The sequence below is a fragment of the Leopardus geoffroyi genome, chromosome D3 (assembly GCF_018350155.1).
Source record: "Leopardus geoffroyi isolate Oge1 chromosome D3, O.geoffroyi_Oge1_pat1.0, whole genome shotgun sequence".
Lineage (NCBI taxonomy): Eukaryota > Metazoa > Chordata > Mammalia > Carnivora > Felidae > Leopardus > Leopardus geoffroyi.
Genome location: NC_059339.1, coordinates 44,385,637 through 44,401,160, shown reverse-complemented (window position 1 = coordinate 44,401,160; position 15,524 = coordinate 44,385,637). Strand labels below are relative to the sequence as shown.

The window sequence follows — 15,524 nt, the reverse complement described above, 5'->3', positions numbered from 1 at the left end:
ATTTATTTCAAAATAATGGGGGGGGGCAGGGAAGTAATGTGGGGTTTGGATGAAACAAGATCACTCATGTTGAAATTGGGTAACAGGAGGAGGTTCATTATATAATTCTCTATTTTGTGAAGTTTAGAAATTTCCCAAAATTAAATAAAAGGAGTCACTTTAGTTCTCAGGACTTCAGTTCCCTTTGGAGGAGGCATTATGTTTTTTAATGGTTAAGGATGTTCTAAGAATCAAATAAGAATGTGCTGTAGATGCAAGAATTAGAGCACAAAAGTAGTAAAGTTAAAACTAAACTCCAGAAGAACATACAATTGCTGCTTCCTGATAAGGGGGGAAACACGTATAATTCATTTTCTATATTCATGTTTAAAGTCCCATAAGGTTGGGGCGCCTGGGTGGTGCAGTCGGTTAAGCGTCCGACTTCAGCCAGGTCACGATCTCGCGGTCCGTGAGTTCGAGCCCCGCGTCAGGCTCTGGGCTGATGGCTCAGAGCCTGGAGCCTGTTTCCGATTCTGTGTCTCCCTCTCTCTCTGCCCCTCCCCCGTTCATGCTCTGTCTCTCTCTGTCCCAAAAATAAATAAACGTTGAAAAAAAAAATTAAAAAATTAAAAAAATTAAAAAATAAATTCCCATAAGGTAACCAGATTCTAAATAAAGAGCCAAACCTGAAGATAAACCTGTGCCTGAGGTGAGATGGTTAATAAAGAAGGGGTGGGAGGAAGAACAGAAGGAAGCTGGGATGCCTCATGAACTGCAAAAGAACATGACACCCAATACCAAGTATGTTTGGTGTGCAATCCTTCCACAATCTCCTGCTACTCAAATGCTTGACTGCAGGGACAGGCAAGACAGCAGACATCAGTACCTTTTGATTCATTCAGTAACTATTTTACTGCTACTGCGGGCAGGCCCTCTGCTGCTTTCAAATATCACTCTAGGTGTAGTACGGAGAAGAGAATGGAAGAAAATTAAAGTGGCTAAAGAAAAGGAGTCAAATCATAAGAAGTTTCCACAACAGTTAAGAAGAAAATAATAGGGGCGCCTGGGTGGCACAGTCGGTTAAGCGTCCGACTTCAGCCAGGTCACAATCTCGCGGTCCGTGAGTTTGAGCCCCGCGTCAGGCTCTGGGCTGATGGCTCAGAGCCTGGAGCCTGTTTCTGATTCTGTGTCTCCCTCTCTCTCTGCCCCTCCCCCGTTCATGCTCTGTCTCTCTCTGTCCCCAAAAAAATAAATAAACGTTGAAAAAAAAATTTAAAAAAAAAAAAAAAAGAAGAAAATAATAGTTTAAGTAGGGATAAAGCTAGTAGAATTGGAGAGAAAATGGAAGCCAGAAGAGGTTTAGGACTTGGTGGCTGCAGGTTAGAAAACAAAAGATGTAAAAAGTAACTGCAAAAAGTATAAATGAGATCATTCAAAAGAAAACAAATAGGTAAGAGATATTTAGGAACAAACAGTGCAATAAACTGAAATTTAGAACTGTTCTACTTAAAAAAAAGAGACAGAGAGAGAGAGAACCATGAACAAAAAAATAAATAAGCACATACTAATTTAAGATTGTAAGTCCAGGGGCGCCTGGGTGGCTCAGTCGGTTAAGCGGCCGACTTCGGCTCAGGTCATGATCTCGCAGTCCGTGAGTTCGAGCCCCGCGTCGGGCTCTGGGCTGATGGCTCAGAGCCCGGAGCCTGTTTCAGATTCTGTGTCTCCCTCTCTCACTCTCTGACCCTCCCACGTTCATGCTCTGTCTCTCTCTGTCTCAAAAATAAATAAACGTTAAAAAAAATTTTTTTTTAATTGTAGACACTCATCTAAGAAACAAAATGAAAAAAGAATCAGGACAAGTTTCCTGGAAGTGGTGGATAATGGACCTTTCACAGGAAGAAAGAAGAAAATCTCAGAAGAGCACAATGTGTGTTCAACAAACCAGGAGCAACTTCATTTTTTTGGCAGGAATCTGAAATACTGTCAGAGACAGAGATGAATTATAGTCAGGCTGGGAAATAACCACATAAGACATGATTTCTGATTTGCAGACTTAAATTGTTGCATTAATGGTAAAAACAAGGGTATGTGATTTAAGAAACTAGTTCTCTTAACTTACTAGCTAGGTAATGTTCAGAATTAATTTAAACTACTCTGGGATCAATATTCTCATCTATAAGTTGAGAAAATACTTCTTTTCATAGGTGTTATGAGCTGAATGTGTTCCCCACCCCCAAAAATTCATGTGTTGAAGCCCTAACCCTCAAGATGCTGATATTTGGAGATGAAGTCTATAGGAGATAAGTAGGTTTAGAAGGGAAATGAGGGTGGGGTCTCCACAATGAGATCAGTGTCCTTAAAAGAAGAGAAAGAGGCTAAGAGGTCTCCCTCTGCTGTATGAGGACACAGCCAGAAGGCAGCAAGCCAGGAAGACAGTCCCCAACAGGGTACTGAAATTAGCCAGCACCTGGATCTTGGACTGCCCAACCAATGAATAAATTCCTGTTGTTAAACCACCTACTCTGTGGTAGTTTGCTATGGCAGCCCAAGCAGACAAAAACAATAATGGAAAGGGTCCTTGTGAAGCTAAAGTGATATACAGAGGTAAAAACACTGAAAGATTTTAAAGCTAATTGCAAATAAAAAGAATTATACTGCACTTAATTTTTTTTTTTTTTAATGTTTATTCATTTTTGAGACAGAGAGAGAGCATGAACAGGGGAGGGTCAGAGAGAGGGAGACACAGAATCTGAAACAGGCTCCAGGCTCTGAGCTGTCAGCACAGAGCCCGACGCGGGGCTCGAACTCACGGACCGCGAGCTCATGACCTGAGCTGAAGTCGGCCGCTTAACCGACTGAGCCATCCAGGCGCCCCTATACTGCACTTAATTTAATCTTAATATAGATTTGTTAAATGTACTATTTATCTATTTAAACAATTTGGTGATCAAAATCATCATATATCCCAAGCAAATTTGGCAACTTATGCGGAAAATCAAAGAACTTTTAGGGGCACCTGGGCAGCTCAGTTGGCTGAGCGTCTGACTCTTAATTTCGGCTCAGGTCATGATCCCAGTATGTTGTAAGATCCCAGTATGTTGTCAGGCTCTGGGCTGAGTATGGAGCCTGCTTAAGACTGTGTCTCTGTATCTCTCTCTCTCTCAAAAAACAAAACAAAACAAAAAACTTTTAAGTTCTCAATTTCCCAGAGACTACACATACAAAACATTCAATTATTCACACATGGAGCCTGCTTAAGATTCTCTCTCTCTCCTTCTGCCCTTCCCCTGCTCATGCAAGTGAATGCTCTCTCAAAAAAAAGTTACATCCAAAGATACTAAGTTGTTTGTAAATACAAACAAAACTTAACCTATGTCAAAAATAGGGACTATGTATAAACTATGATAATCTATAAAGTGAAATTCTATGCAGTTATTAAACCATGTTGTAGAAGAAATATTACTGATATGGGAAAATACATTTTTTAAAAAACCCATTATTATTTTATAAAACAGTTTGCAAAGAACTGCAATATACCATCACAAAATACATAAAACACACACGTACAGAAAAACTAGAAAGACAGTCCCCAAAATGTACTGGTGGATTTACCCTTTGTGGGTTTCCAAATTTTCTATGCTGAGTGTGTATTAATTCTTTTAGCTAAGTGAATAGGGGCATTTAATATGAGAATATCACCAGAGATGTTGATGTATGTCACCTATAATTAAAAACTAAAAATAAAAATATGATATTTATAGCAAATATTTACAGAAACCAACTTTCATATAGTTACTCTAGTAATAGAGTATATAACTGCTACTTAGAAGTTTTTATTTCTCATAACCCTTATACTAACTGAGCTATTTTATGCTTACGTAAAGAAAACATACTTCATCTGTACACTCCTCACTGGCACATGCCCACAGTCACAGTCTAATCTGTCTTACCACAGGAAAGCACCGTGCCAAAACAACATAATCAATATCAAATGTCATACTCGCCTACTCAATGGTGAAGCTTCTGAACAGGTCTAATATAGGTGTCCTATCTCATCACAGAAAGTAAAATGCATTAAACTAATCAGAATCCACTATGCATTTAGAGGTTTATCCTTAACTATACAGCTCTTCAAATGAGAGTTGATGAAAGAAAGGCATAGGGAAAACGTATCCCAACTTCCCCATCTGATCAAAAAAAGAAAAGTCCAGTTTTTAGCTATTCTCCTACTGATATATTTTTCATCTCTAAGTTCATTTTCCACAAAGCACAATGATAACATTCATGAGCTCATAATCTAAGTATAGGCTTTCTTTAAAAGGACCCATTTAAACACACAGTGATAACTGTTAAAAAAAAAAAAAAAAAAACCTACAATTCATGGTTTTAAAGAATACTTCAGGAAAACCATTAATGCACACAAAAGCACATCCAAATCCTTTTTGGTTCCCACAGTTCAAATGCCAACAAAGCTACTGAACAGCTGTGAAACAGACTAAGCCTGAGAATTGGAGAAAGTAAACAAAGCAGCCCACTCCACCATTAAAATGCACACTACAGAATTTTTAATGAGAATACAATTAATTAACCTTAGAACAAAAGCTGATATTTAGAGAAAACACAAAACAGGAGACCAATATCTTACTGATCTCTTACTTCAGCTTTTTGTTTCCCCTTACTTTATCCACCCAATTCATTCCCATCTAAAACATTCCCTTCCAGTACAAACCTTCTTAGCCTTGGCAAGTGTTATTCCTTAAAATGTTCATTTCATAAAACTTAATTCCCTAACTAAACCTATTAGTCGTTTTTCTCCTTCCTATACAATATCATATTACCCTAGAGACTTAATGCTCTTTTCCTTTGCTACGCTTTATGAAGACATCTGCCACCGTTAAATGAACCACCTGATGATAGCTTTTGACTCATTCTACCAATACTCAAATGACCATCTGCTCTACATTTTAATGGCAGCTCGCCTAAATTCAAAAACTTAGAGAATTTACATAGCCTTAAGCTTTTTGTTAGAAAATTTTATGAGAGCAATAAAACATGCTAGTCAAGATCAATGACCACAGTTCTTAAGAGAGCCAATGAAAACAGCTCAAAATCACAAAGCACTGATTTGTTTAAATAAAATGTTAAATTTCTAGTTAGAAAAAAGTGACCAAGAGAACTAGAATTCTCACTACAAACAATTCACTCTACAAAACACTTCAACATGGAACAAGAATATCTAAATTATCATTTTGTATAATAGCAAAGGAAAAAAATAAACAATATAACTATTCATTAACAAGAGAATAGAAACATATATTAAGTATACAATGGAATACCTAAAATTAATGTTCCTCATACGATTCAATATGAATGAATCCTTCAACCATAATGCTGAATTTTTTAATTATACAATACAAAATGTTACAAATAAAGTACTATATTTGCTTACATAAAAACACAGCACAAAAGTTAAGAAAAAAAACATGAAAATGATAAATTTCTAGATAATGGTTACCTTAGAAAAGGAGGGAAGGGAATGAAAACTGGACAGAAGTATACAGGATATTTCAAATATATTAGTAATGTTTTGTTTCTAGATAGGTTCACAAGTATTTATTACTCATTAATCTACCTGGATATCTTATATATTAAGTGATAAATTTTAAAACAATTTTAAAATTAAAGAAATCCTAAGAAGACTAAAATGGTACCTAGTTAACCCTCTAAATTTGTTCCCTAATTGAAAGATTTCACCTAACATAAAAAAGTATTTACAAATCATTAACCATTATTTAAATGTAATTACTTATTGTGGCATAACTGTTTGTTGATGTCATTTAACCAGTCAAGAAATCCTATTTCTGAGTTAAGGATTCATTCAACTTTAACCCCAAATCAATGTGACAAAAACATTACAGAGATTAAAGAGGGCTAGCCACCTACAGTATGCATCCTATTCTCCCTGAAACTTTAAACTACTTAGTGGTTTAGAAATTGTCTCAACAATAATTAAAATTCCTAATGAGGGTAAGGCCTTTGTGACCTGCCAGCTGGTTGCTGTATTCTACATTCCTTTCTCTTGAGAAATACTAAATTAATGAAAATAAGATTGTTATTATTAATAATACTAGCCACTGTTCATTACCACATCAAGCTAATGAGACACACATTTTAGTTTAACCTTCCCAACCATACTAAAAGGCAGGCATTATGATCCCCATTTATAAATGAAGATACTGAGGCTCAGAAGTAACCTATGTGAAGTCACACAACATTAGCAAGTGCCAGGCTCAAATTCAAACCTAGGTGGGTGTGAGTACAAAGCTTGGCCCTCTTAAGCTCTTCACTCCACCAGGGTTTTTTCTCCATCTGATCTTATTTAAATAATTACATATCTAGAGCATCATGTTCCCCATTTAACCCACTAGATTCAAAATACTATGTTATCAAAAACCTATTCTAATATTCAAATAAATCTTAAAGAGATATACTTTAAAAATTGAGACTACTTTTTAATTTCACCAATGTAGTAGAGTGAAACATCACTACTTCCAACCAACTCTTGGTACACACTAAGAAAATGTCCTTGAAGGCATTTCACCCAAAATCTCCCACTTCTTCGTCGTATCTTTCTGTTGGACAAGTTCTTCTCTCATCTATTTTTGCATCCTTTACTACTCTACTGTATTACAAGTTTGTATAATAAAATTACAATCATGCCCCATACAGTCCAAAGAAAAGAAACAAGTTATCAAATTAGGCATACAATTGGGAATTTTAGTAGTATGTTTGTTATTTTTAAGCACTTGTTGCATAGAGGTAGAATGTGAATGAAGTCAAACAAAATTAAGAATTTTATCACTTTTTTTCCTGCTACCTGGTAAAAATTCACTATTTCATTTTAGAAGCAAAACATCTGTCTGTGTACCTTGACCTACTCCAACTTCATTTTACAAGTGAAGAACTAAGGCTCAAAAAGACTAATGTTATAAAGTTGAAAAAAATAAAGAAGTAAGACTGACAAACCCAGATTTGAATCTCCACCATGAACTTATTACTTGTGAAATCCTGGGCAAGTTAGTTCATTTCTCATAGCCTATTTTCTCATCAGTAAAATAAAGGCTATCAAATAATATTTTTTCAGGATTAAATGAAATAAAGTTTATAAAACACTTAGCACAGTGCCTGACACATGACTGGAGCTCATGAAATGTTAGTCCACTCCCTAGTTAACAGTCTCACTTGCTAAAATATAGAATGAACAAATACCTTAATTTCCCTACTAAGCTAGAGCATTTTCCACTACTGTATGAAAAGAGACTGGAAAAGGGGGTGAGCAAAACACCATAATGTTAGCTATGGCAATTCTAAGCTGTTATGATTTATTATCATTAGCCCTGCAAAACCTTTAAATATCAAATAATGACCTTTTTTTTTAAATATAAAAACATTTCTATCCCATTGTTTGTCTTTTTAGAAACAAAATTATCATCAAGAAGATAAATATAGGGGTGCCTGGGTGGCTCAGTCAGTTAAGTGTCCAACTTCAGCTCCGGTCATGATCTCACAGTTTGTCAGTTTGACCCCACATCAGGCTCTGTGCTGACAGCTCAGAGCCTGGAGCCTGCTTCGGATTCTGTGCCTCCACTCTCTCTCTCTGTCCCTTCCCTGCTTGCATGCTCTCTGTCTCCCTCTCAAAAATGAACATTAAAAAAAGAAGAAGAAGATAAATCTACCCTGGAAAAAAAATCAAATACTCATATCATGAGTATGTTTACAGAATATAAACTAATTCTAACCAAAGCAACTATCTACAAAGGGAAATACGCTTAAAAAAAAAAATACTCCGAAACAACAAATGAATGTCCGGTCTATATGCTGTGTTCCCCTACCTCCTGAACTAATTTAAATCCCCAAGATCTTAGTTGTGTTCTATAAATTCATTTATAAGCAAGCTGTATAGAATTCAGAACCCATTTTCTTTCCCAAACAAAGTTTTAAATGTACCAGACTATTTCACAAGAACCTGTTTACACAGAACTATGGGCATACAAAGGTAAAAACTGTTAATTAAAATTGATAAATTAAAATTGATGTTTAGAGGGAATATATCTCAACACAATAAAGGCCACATATGATAAACCCATAGCTAACATCATACTCAATGGTGAAAAGCTGAATGCTTTTCCTCTAAGATCAGGAACAAGACAAAAATCTACTCTTTCCACTTTTATCCAACACAGTACTGAAAGTCATAGCTGCAGCAATCAGACAAGAAAAAGACATAAAAGGCACCAACACTGGTAATGAAGAAGTACAACTGTCATTATTTGCAGATGTCATACCATTTATAGAAAACCTTAATGATACCACGAAAAAACTATTAGGATAATAAATGAATTCAGTAAAATTGCAGGATGCAAAATTAATATACAGAAACCTATTATACTAATAACACTAATAATGAAGTAGTAGAAAGATAAATTAAGAAAGCAATCTCACTTACAATTGTATCAAAAGGAATGAAATACCTGCAAATAAATTTAATCAAGGAGGTGAAAGACCTCTACTGTGAAAACTGTAAGATATTGATGAAAGAAACTGAAAATGATAGAAACATATGGAAAGAAATACCATGCTCATAGACTGGAAGAATTAATATTGTTAAAATGTCTATACTACCCAAAGTAATCGACAGATTTAATGTAATCCTTAACCAAAATACCGACAGCATTTTTCAGAGGTAGAACAAATAATCCTAAAATCTGTATGGAACCACAGAAGATTCCAGATAGCCAGAGTAATCTTGAGAAAGAAGAAACAAAACTACAAGTATCACAATCCCAGACTTCAAGCCACACTATAAAGTTATAGTAATCAAAACAGTATAGTACTGGTATGAAAACAGACAAGATCGATGGAACATAATAGAAAATCAAGAAATAAACTCACACTTATATGGTCAATTAATCTACTACAAAAAACACCAAGAATATACAACAGAGAAAAGAAAAAGTCTCTTGAATAAATGGTGCTAGGAAAACTGAACAGCTACATGCAAAAGAATGAAACTGGACAACTTTCTTACACCATACATGAAAATAAATTCAAACTAGATTAAAAATCTAAATATAAGACCCAAACCATTAGAATTTGTGGAAGAAAATGCAACATTTTTCTGTATTTGTCTCCTCAGGCAAAGGAAACATAAGCAAAAATAAACATCACACTAAATAAAAGGCTTTTACAACGAAGAAAACCATCAACAAAATGAAAAGGCAACCTATGAATGAGAGAAGATATTTGCAAATGATACATCCAGTAAAGGGTTAATATCCAAACTATATAAAAAATACATCAAACATGTGCTCGCTTCGGCAGCACATATACTAAAAATACATCAAACTTAACATCAAAACAATACAATAAAAAAATAGGCAGAGGACCTAAATAGACATTTTTCAAAAGAAGGCATACAGATGGCCAACAGACACATGAAAAGATGCTCAGCATCACTAATCATCCAGAAATGCAAATCAAAACAACAATCACACCAGTCAGAATGGCTAGTACCGAAAAGATAGGAAATAACAAGTGCTGGCAAGGATGTGATGAAAAGGGACTCTCATGCACTGTTGGTGGGAATGTAAGCTGGTGCAACCAGAATGGAAAACAGTATGGAGGTTCCTCAAAAAATTAAAACTAGAATTACCATATGATCCAGTAATTCCACTGTTGGGTATTACCCAAAGATGGCTCCTGGATGGCTCAGTAGGTTAAGCATCCAATTCTTGGTTTCAGCTCAATCACGATCTCATGTTTTGTGGGTTTGAGACCTGCATCAGGTTCTCCACTGGCAGCATGGAGCCAGCCTCGGATTCTCTCTCTCTCTCCCTCTCTGTCCCTCCCTGACTCACGCTGTGTCTCTCTCAAAATGAATAAACTTAAAAAAACATTATTTGGGGCACCTGGGTGGCTCAGTCAGTTAAGCATCTGACTTCGGCTCAGGTCATGATCTTGTGGTTTGTGAGTTCAAGCCCCCTGTCTGGCTTTGCGCTGACAGCTCAAAGCCTTGAACCCAGTTCAGATTCTGTGTCTCCCTCTCTCTCTGCCCCTCACCCGCTCATGCTCTGTCTCTCTCTCTCCTGCAAAAATAAGCATTAAAAAACTAAATAAAGTTATTTTAAAAAGAAAAATGAAAACACTTACTAATACAAAAAGATACATGCACCCTTATTTTTACTGCAGCATTATTTACAATAGCCAATATATAGAAGCAACCTACATGTCTAATGATAGATGAATGGATAAACGTGATGTGGTAGATATGTACAATGGAAAACTACTAGGCCATAAAAAAGAATAAAGTCGCCATTCACAACAACATGGATGGATCTAGAGGGTATTATGCCAAGTGAAATAAGTCAGACCAAAAAAAGACAAATATCGTATGATCTCATTTATATATGAAACCTAAAAAAAAAAAAAAAAAAAAAAAAAAGAATAAAAAACAACAACATAAAAGGGACACACACTCATACAGAACTAGTGGTTGCCAGAGGGAGAGGGGTAGGGGGATAGGCAAAATAGGTGAAGGGGTTTAAGAGGTACAAATTTCCAGTTATAAAATAAAATAACTCAGAGATGAAAAGTACAGTATAGGGAATATAGTCAATAATGCAGTAATAACTTCGTATGATAACAGATGATAACTACACTCACCATGGTGAGCATGAGTAACTACAGAATTGCTGAATCACTGTTGTACACCTGAAACTGATATAACACTATGTCAACTATATTTCAATTTAAAAAAAATAAAAATAAAGGAGCACCTGGGTGGCTCAGTTGGTTAAGCATCTGACTTTGACTCAGGTCATGATCTTGAAGTTCATGGGTTTGAGCTCCACATCAGGCTCTGTGATGACAGCTCAGAGCCTGGAATCTGCTTCGGATTCTATGTCTCCCTCTGTCTCTGACCCTCCCCCACTCACGCTGTCTCACTCTCAAAATTAAAGTAAAACATTAAAAAATAAATAAAAATTGTTGCTATGTTCCTAGTTCCAATGGAGGCAATGTTCTATCACTGTAATCCAGATAAAATGGTAGAAGAGGCAAGCTAAATGATGTAGGGACATATGAAAATGTGTGAGTAAAGAAATGAGTTTTAAGAAGGAGAAATGTTCTTGGGGCTCCTGGGTAGCTCAGTCAGTTAAGCCTCTGACTTTGGCTCAGGTCATGATCTTGCAGTTTGTGGGTTCAAGCCCCACATCGGGCTCTGTGCAGACAACTCAGAGCCTGGAGCCTGCTTCGGATTCTGTGTCTCCCTCTCTCTCTGACCCTCCCCTGCTCACACTCTGTCTCTGTCTCTCTCTGAAAAGTAAATAAACATAAAAAATTAAAAAAAAAAAAAAAAGGAGAAATGTTCTTAAAAACAAAAACAAAAAAAAAGGCCATTTTTCCATAGATACTTAAAATGCATAAGCTCTTGCTAGGTGACTTAGAGCAATGGTTTCCACAGTGAGGTAGATGCTCAGGGTATATAGAACAAGATTCTGTGAAATGCAAGAGAAAATCGAAGTCCACAATGTCTTATCTATAATGCCAAACTCCAAGTGTTTTTGTAAGTTAGCAGCAAACTCAGTTAGTCATAAACCCTGATCTGAACAAACAAGAGGCTATATATAGTATGTAGTCTTTATCATCTCCGTAGTATAATTATTCATATGCGTCCCTGAAGAAATGTTAATTTATTTGATTACATGGTACTGCTGTGGACCTCAAAGTGGATGTTATGTACTATGTTGCACACATACCATATTATAGTTCTAAAATCCAGAAGTATACACTTGGTCCCAAGCATTCTGAAAAAAAAAGGGGGGGGGGTTTGGATTTCCACTGAAACTTTTATATTTATTTTTTCTCTAAAAGTATTAAGATTGAGAGTAAGTTTCACTAATTATAAATAACTGAGCTGACACCAGCACCCTCAGGGAGTCCACACAAAAACTCACACCTCACACAGAGAACATAGGTGTCCTGGAGGTGAGGGGGTTTGAGAGCAACAGGTCCTAACAATGTTGCTCACCTCTGGCACATTAAGACATGCTGCAACTTTTTTGTGCCTACTTAAGCAGATTTGTGGAATGTATGCTAGTAACATAAAACAGCATGCTGTTGATTATCTTGAGACAAAGGGCTTAAAAGGCAAAATTAAGAATGAGTTCCATATTTTTCATTTACAAAATAAATAAATGAAAAATAAATGCTTCAAAATTGCACACCTTTTCTGTGATGAAAAGTAGGTGTTAGTGGTATGCCCCTTATAAGACTTTTTTTTTTTAACTACATCTATTTAATGTGTCCCAGGTAAAGATGACATGAGAAAATAAATGCTGTCCAAAAGAAACTAGAATAAGCAAAGTGAAAACTGGTGTTTAGAGAGGTTTCAAAACATCATTATACGGTCTTTAATACCAATGATGCATATCATGAATAAATTTTTATACCCACATCCTTAAAATAATATTTCACTTCATTTTAAATTCAGTAAATTCAGAATTCACTGATTCAAAATATAAAAGTAACACACCTTCTAATTCATATGTAAGAAATGACTAGCATCAGAAAAAAACAAAATTACTAGCTAAACTTCAATAAAAAACTTTACTTAACTGGTAAATGGAATAGAAAAATAAGATTGAGATTTAATGAAGATACTGTATTAGTTACAGTCCAGTAAGGAGACATAAACTACACCAATCCACCACTTCTAGAAATAGGGAAACAATGAAAAAAAATGGGATTACTAAAGGAGGGATTCTATAGGGGTAGGATCCAGACCTTTATAAAGGGGTTGTGACTGGCTGGTGCTGGTGTCACTGAGTGGGGACACACTGATGATGTTTCTGGTTATATTGGAAGTAACCTGGAATCAAATACTGATACTGAAATGCTGCTAGATGAGATGATGCCAAAAGAAAGCAAGAAAAACAAAACAGCAAGTTCCTTCTCCCACTTTAGCCTTCCAGTCTCCTTTGAGCGCCCCCTATTGGCAGAGCCAGCAAGGATCCAGCTGGCAAAAAAAAATACATGCAGAAGCCATCCCAGCCTCACAGGGTAGAATACAGAGAGTGGGTTTGAAGCCAAGACATAAAAGCATAAAAACCAGTATAATATACTCAGAAATGCACTTCATCGCTTTGGATTATCTATCTTTATGAGGTCTCCTAAAAGCTAAAGCATCTAGCAAAATCAAGAATGGGATCAAACTGAATTTAGAATCAGACCTGATTTACTAATATATTAAACTAAGATTTTGTAAAACAATGAAGAAAAACCATACTGCTCTCCTTTTTAAAAACATTTTTTTGGGGCGCCTGGGTGGCTCAGTCGTTAAGCGTCCGACTTCAGCTCAGATCACGATCTCGCCGTCTGTGAGTTCGAGCCCCGCGTCGGGCTCTGGGCTGATGGCTCAGAGCCTGGAGCCTGCTTCCGATTCTGTGTCTCCCTCTCTCTCTTCCCCTCCCCCACTCCCTCCCTCCCTCCCTCTCTCTCTCTCTCAAAAGTAAATAAACATTAAAAAAATGTTTTTTAAATTAAAAAAAGTACTCAGTACATATGCATAGGATTTATTCACTGCATCATTGTAAATAAGACCTGAAACAATATAAATGCCCATCAATAAAACACATTACATAAATTATTACATCCAGTCAACTGGTATACTATGCAGTTATGAAAGAATAAGGTAGACCTATATGTGCTAATAACATGGAACAATTCCCAATATGTACTATTAAGTGAAAGAAACAAAAGTGCAGAAGAGAATATAGTGTACTACCATTTGTACCTTTAAAAGGCAGTAGATTTACAGTATATTAATAAATATGCTTGCAATAAATAGAGTATTATGTAAGAATACACAAGAAGGTGATATCAATAGCTATCCCTTTTTGTACTGTTGAATTTTTTCTTTGGGGCATGCATATTCATTCTTCTCAATGTTTAAAAAGCCAGCTAAGAAACACAATTTTATGAATTATCTGTTCAAAAAAACTGAGTTGGCCTGTGTTAGTTTCCTTTTTGTTGCTGCTAATAATAAATATAAACCCATTTCAGATTTGTTAAGCTTTGTCAAACTCAATCATCAAGCCATAGAAGTAGCTTACTTATAAATTAACTCAAAATGTATTAAAGACTTTAGCATTAAGACATGAAACCATAAAACTCCTAGAAGAACACATAGGAAGTAAGCTCTTTAACAATGATTTTGGCAATGAATTTGTTGGACTTGATGCCAAAAGCAACGAAAGCAAAAATGAACAAGTGAGAATACATCAAACTAAAAAGCCACTACACAGCAAAGGAAACAATCAACGAAAGGAAAGAGCAACTTACTGAATGGGAGAAAATACTTGCAAGTAATACATATAAGGGATTAATATCTAAAATACATAAAGAACCCGCACAATTCAACAGCAAAAAAAAAAAAAAAAAAATCTGATTAAAACATAGAGAGGGTGCCTGGCTGGCTCAGTCAGTTAAGTGTCTAACTTCAGCTCAGGTCATGATCTCACAGTTCGTGAGAACGAGCCCGGGTTGGGCTCTGCACTGATAGCACTGATAGCGCAGAGCCCACTTGGGATTCTCTCTCTCTCTGCCCCTCCCCTGCTCACGCTCTCTTACTCAGAATAAATAAACTTAAAAAAAAAATGGACAGAGGATCTAAAGAGGCATTTTTTCAAAAACATACAGATGGCCAACAAGACACATGAAAAAATACTCAACATCACTAATCATCACAAAAATGCAAATCAAAACCACAAATGAGGTATCACCTCACATTTGCTAGAACAGCTACTATCAAAAAGACAAGAAATAACAAGCATTGGCAAGGATATGGACAAAAACAAGGATGTTCTCTGTTAGTGGGAACATAAATGTGTGTAGCCAATATGGAAAAGTGCCTCAAAAGATTAAAAATAGAACTACTATAGGATCCAGCAATACTTCTGGGTAACTAATGGAAGAAAATGAAAACACTAATTCAAAATGATATATGCATTCCCATGTTCACTGCAACATTATTTACAATAGCCAAGACAAGGAAACAACCTAAATGTCCATCAATGGATTAAAGGATAAAGAAAATGTGCCATATATATATATATATATGGCACATTTTCTTTATCCTTTACTTTCTTACATTTCTTTCCATTTTATATATATATATATATATATATATATATATATATATATATATACACACACACACATATATGTATAATGAAACTACCTCTTGGTAGTTACCAGAGGTGAGTGAGAGTGGGTGAAATGGGTGATGGGTGTCAAAAGGTACAAACTTTCAGTCATAAAATAAATAAGTCATGGGATGTAAAGTGTACTTTACATGATGACTACAATTAATAACACTGTAGTGAATATTTGAAACTTGCTAAGAGAGTAAATCTTACAAGTTCCCATTACAAAGGAAAAAAAATTTTACAACTATGGATGGTGATAGAGGTTAACTAAACTTACTG

General features: G+C 35.8%; 1 protein-coding gene across 1 annotated transcript in view; it reads right to left on the bottom strand.

Annotated features, from left to right (window-relative positions):
• Positions 1–15,524, bottom strand: part of MIB1 (MIB E3 ubiquitin protein ligase 1) — a 124,756-nt gene that overhangs the window by 108,005 nt on the left and 1,227 nt on the right. The gene's annotated exons all lie outside the window — the stretch shown is intronic.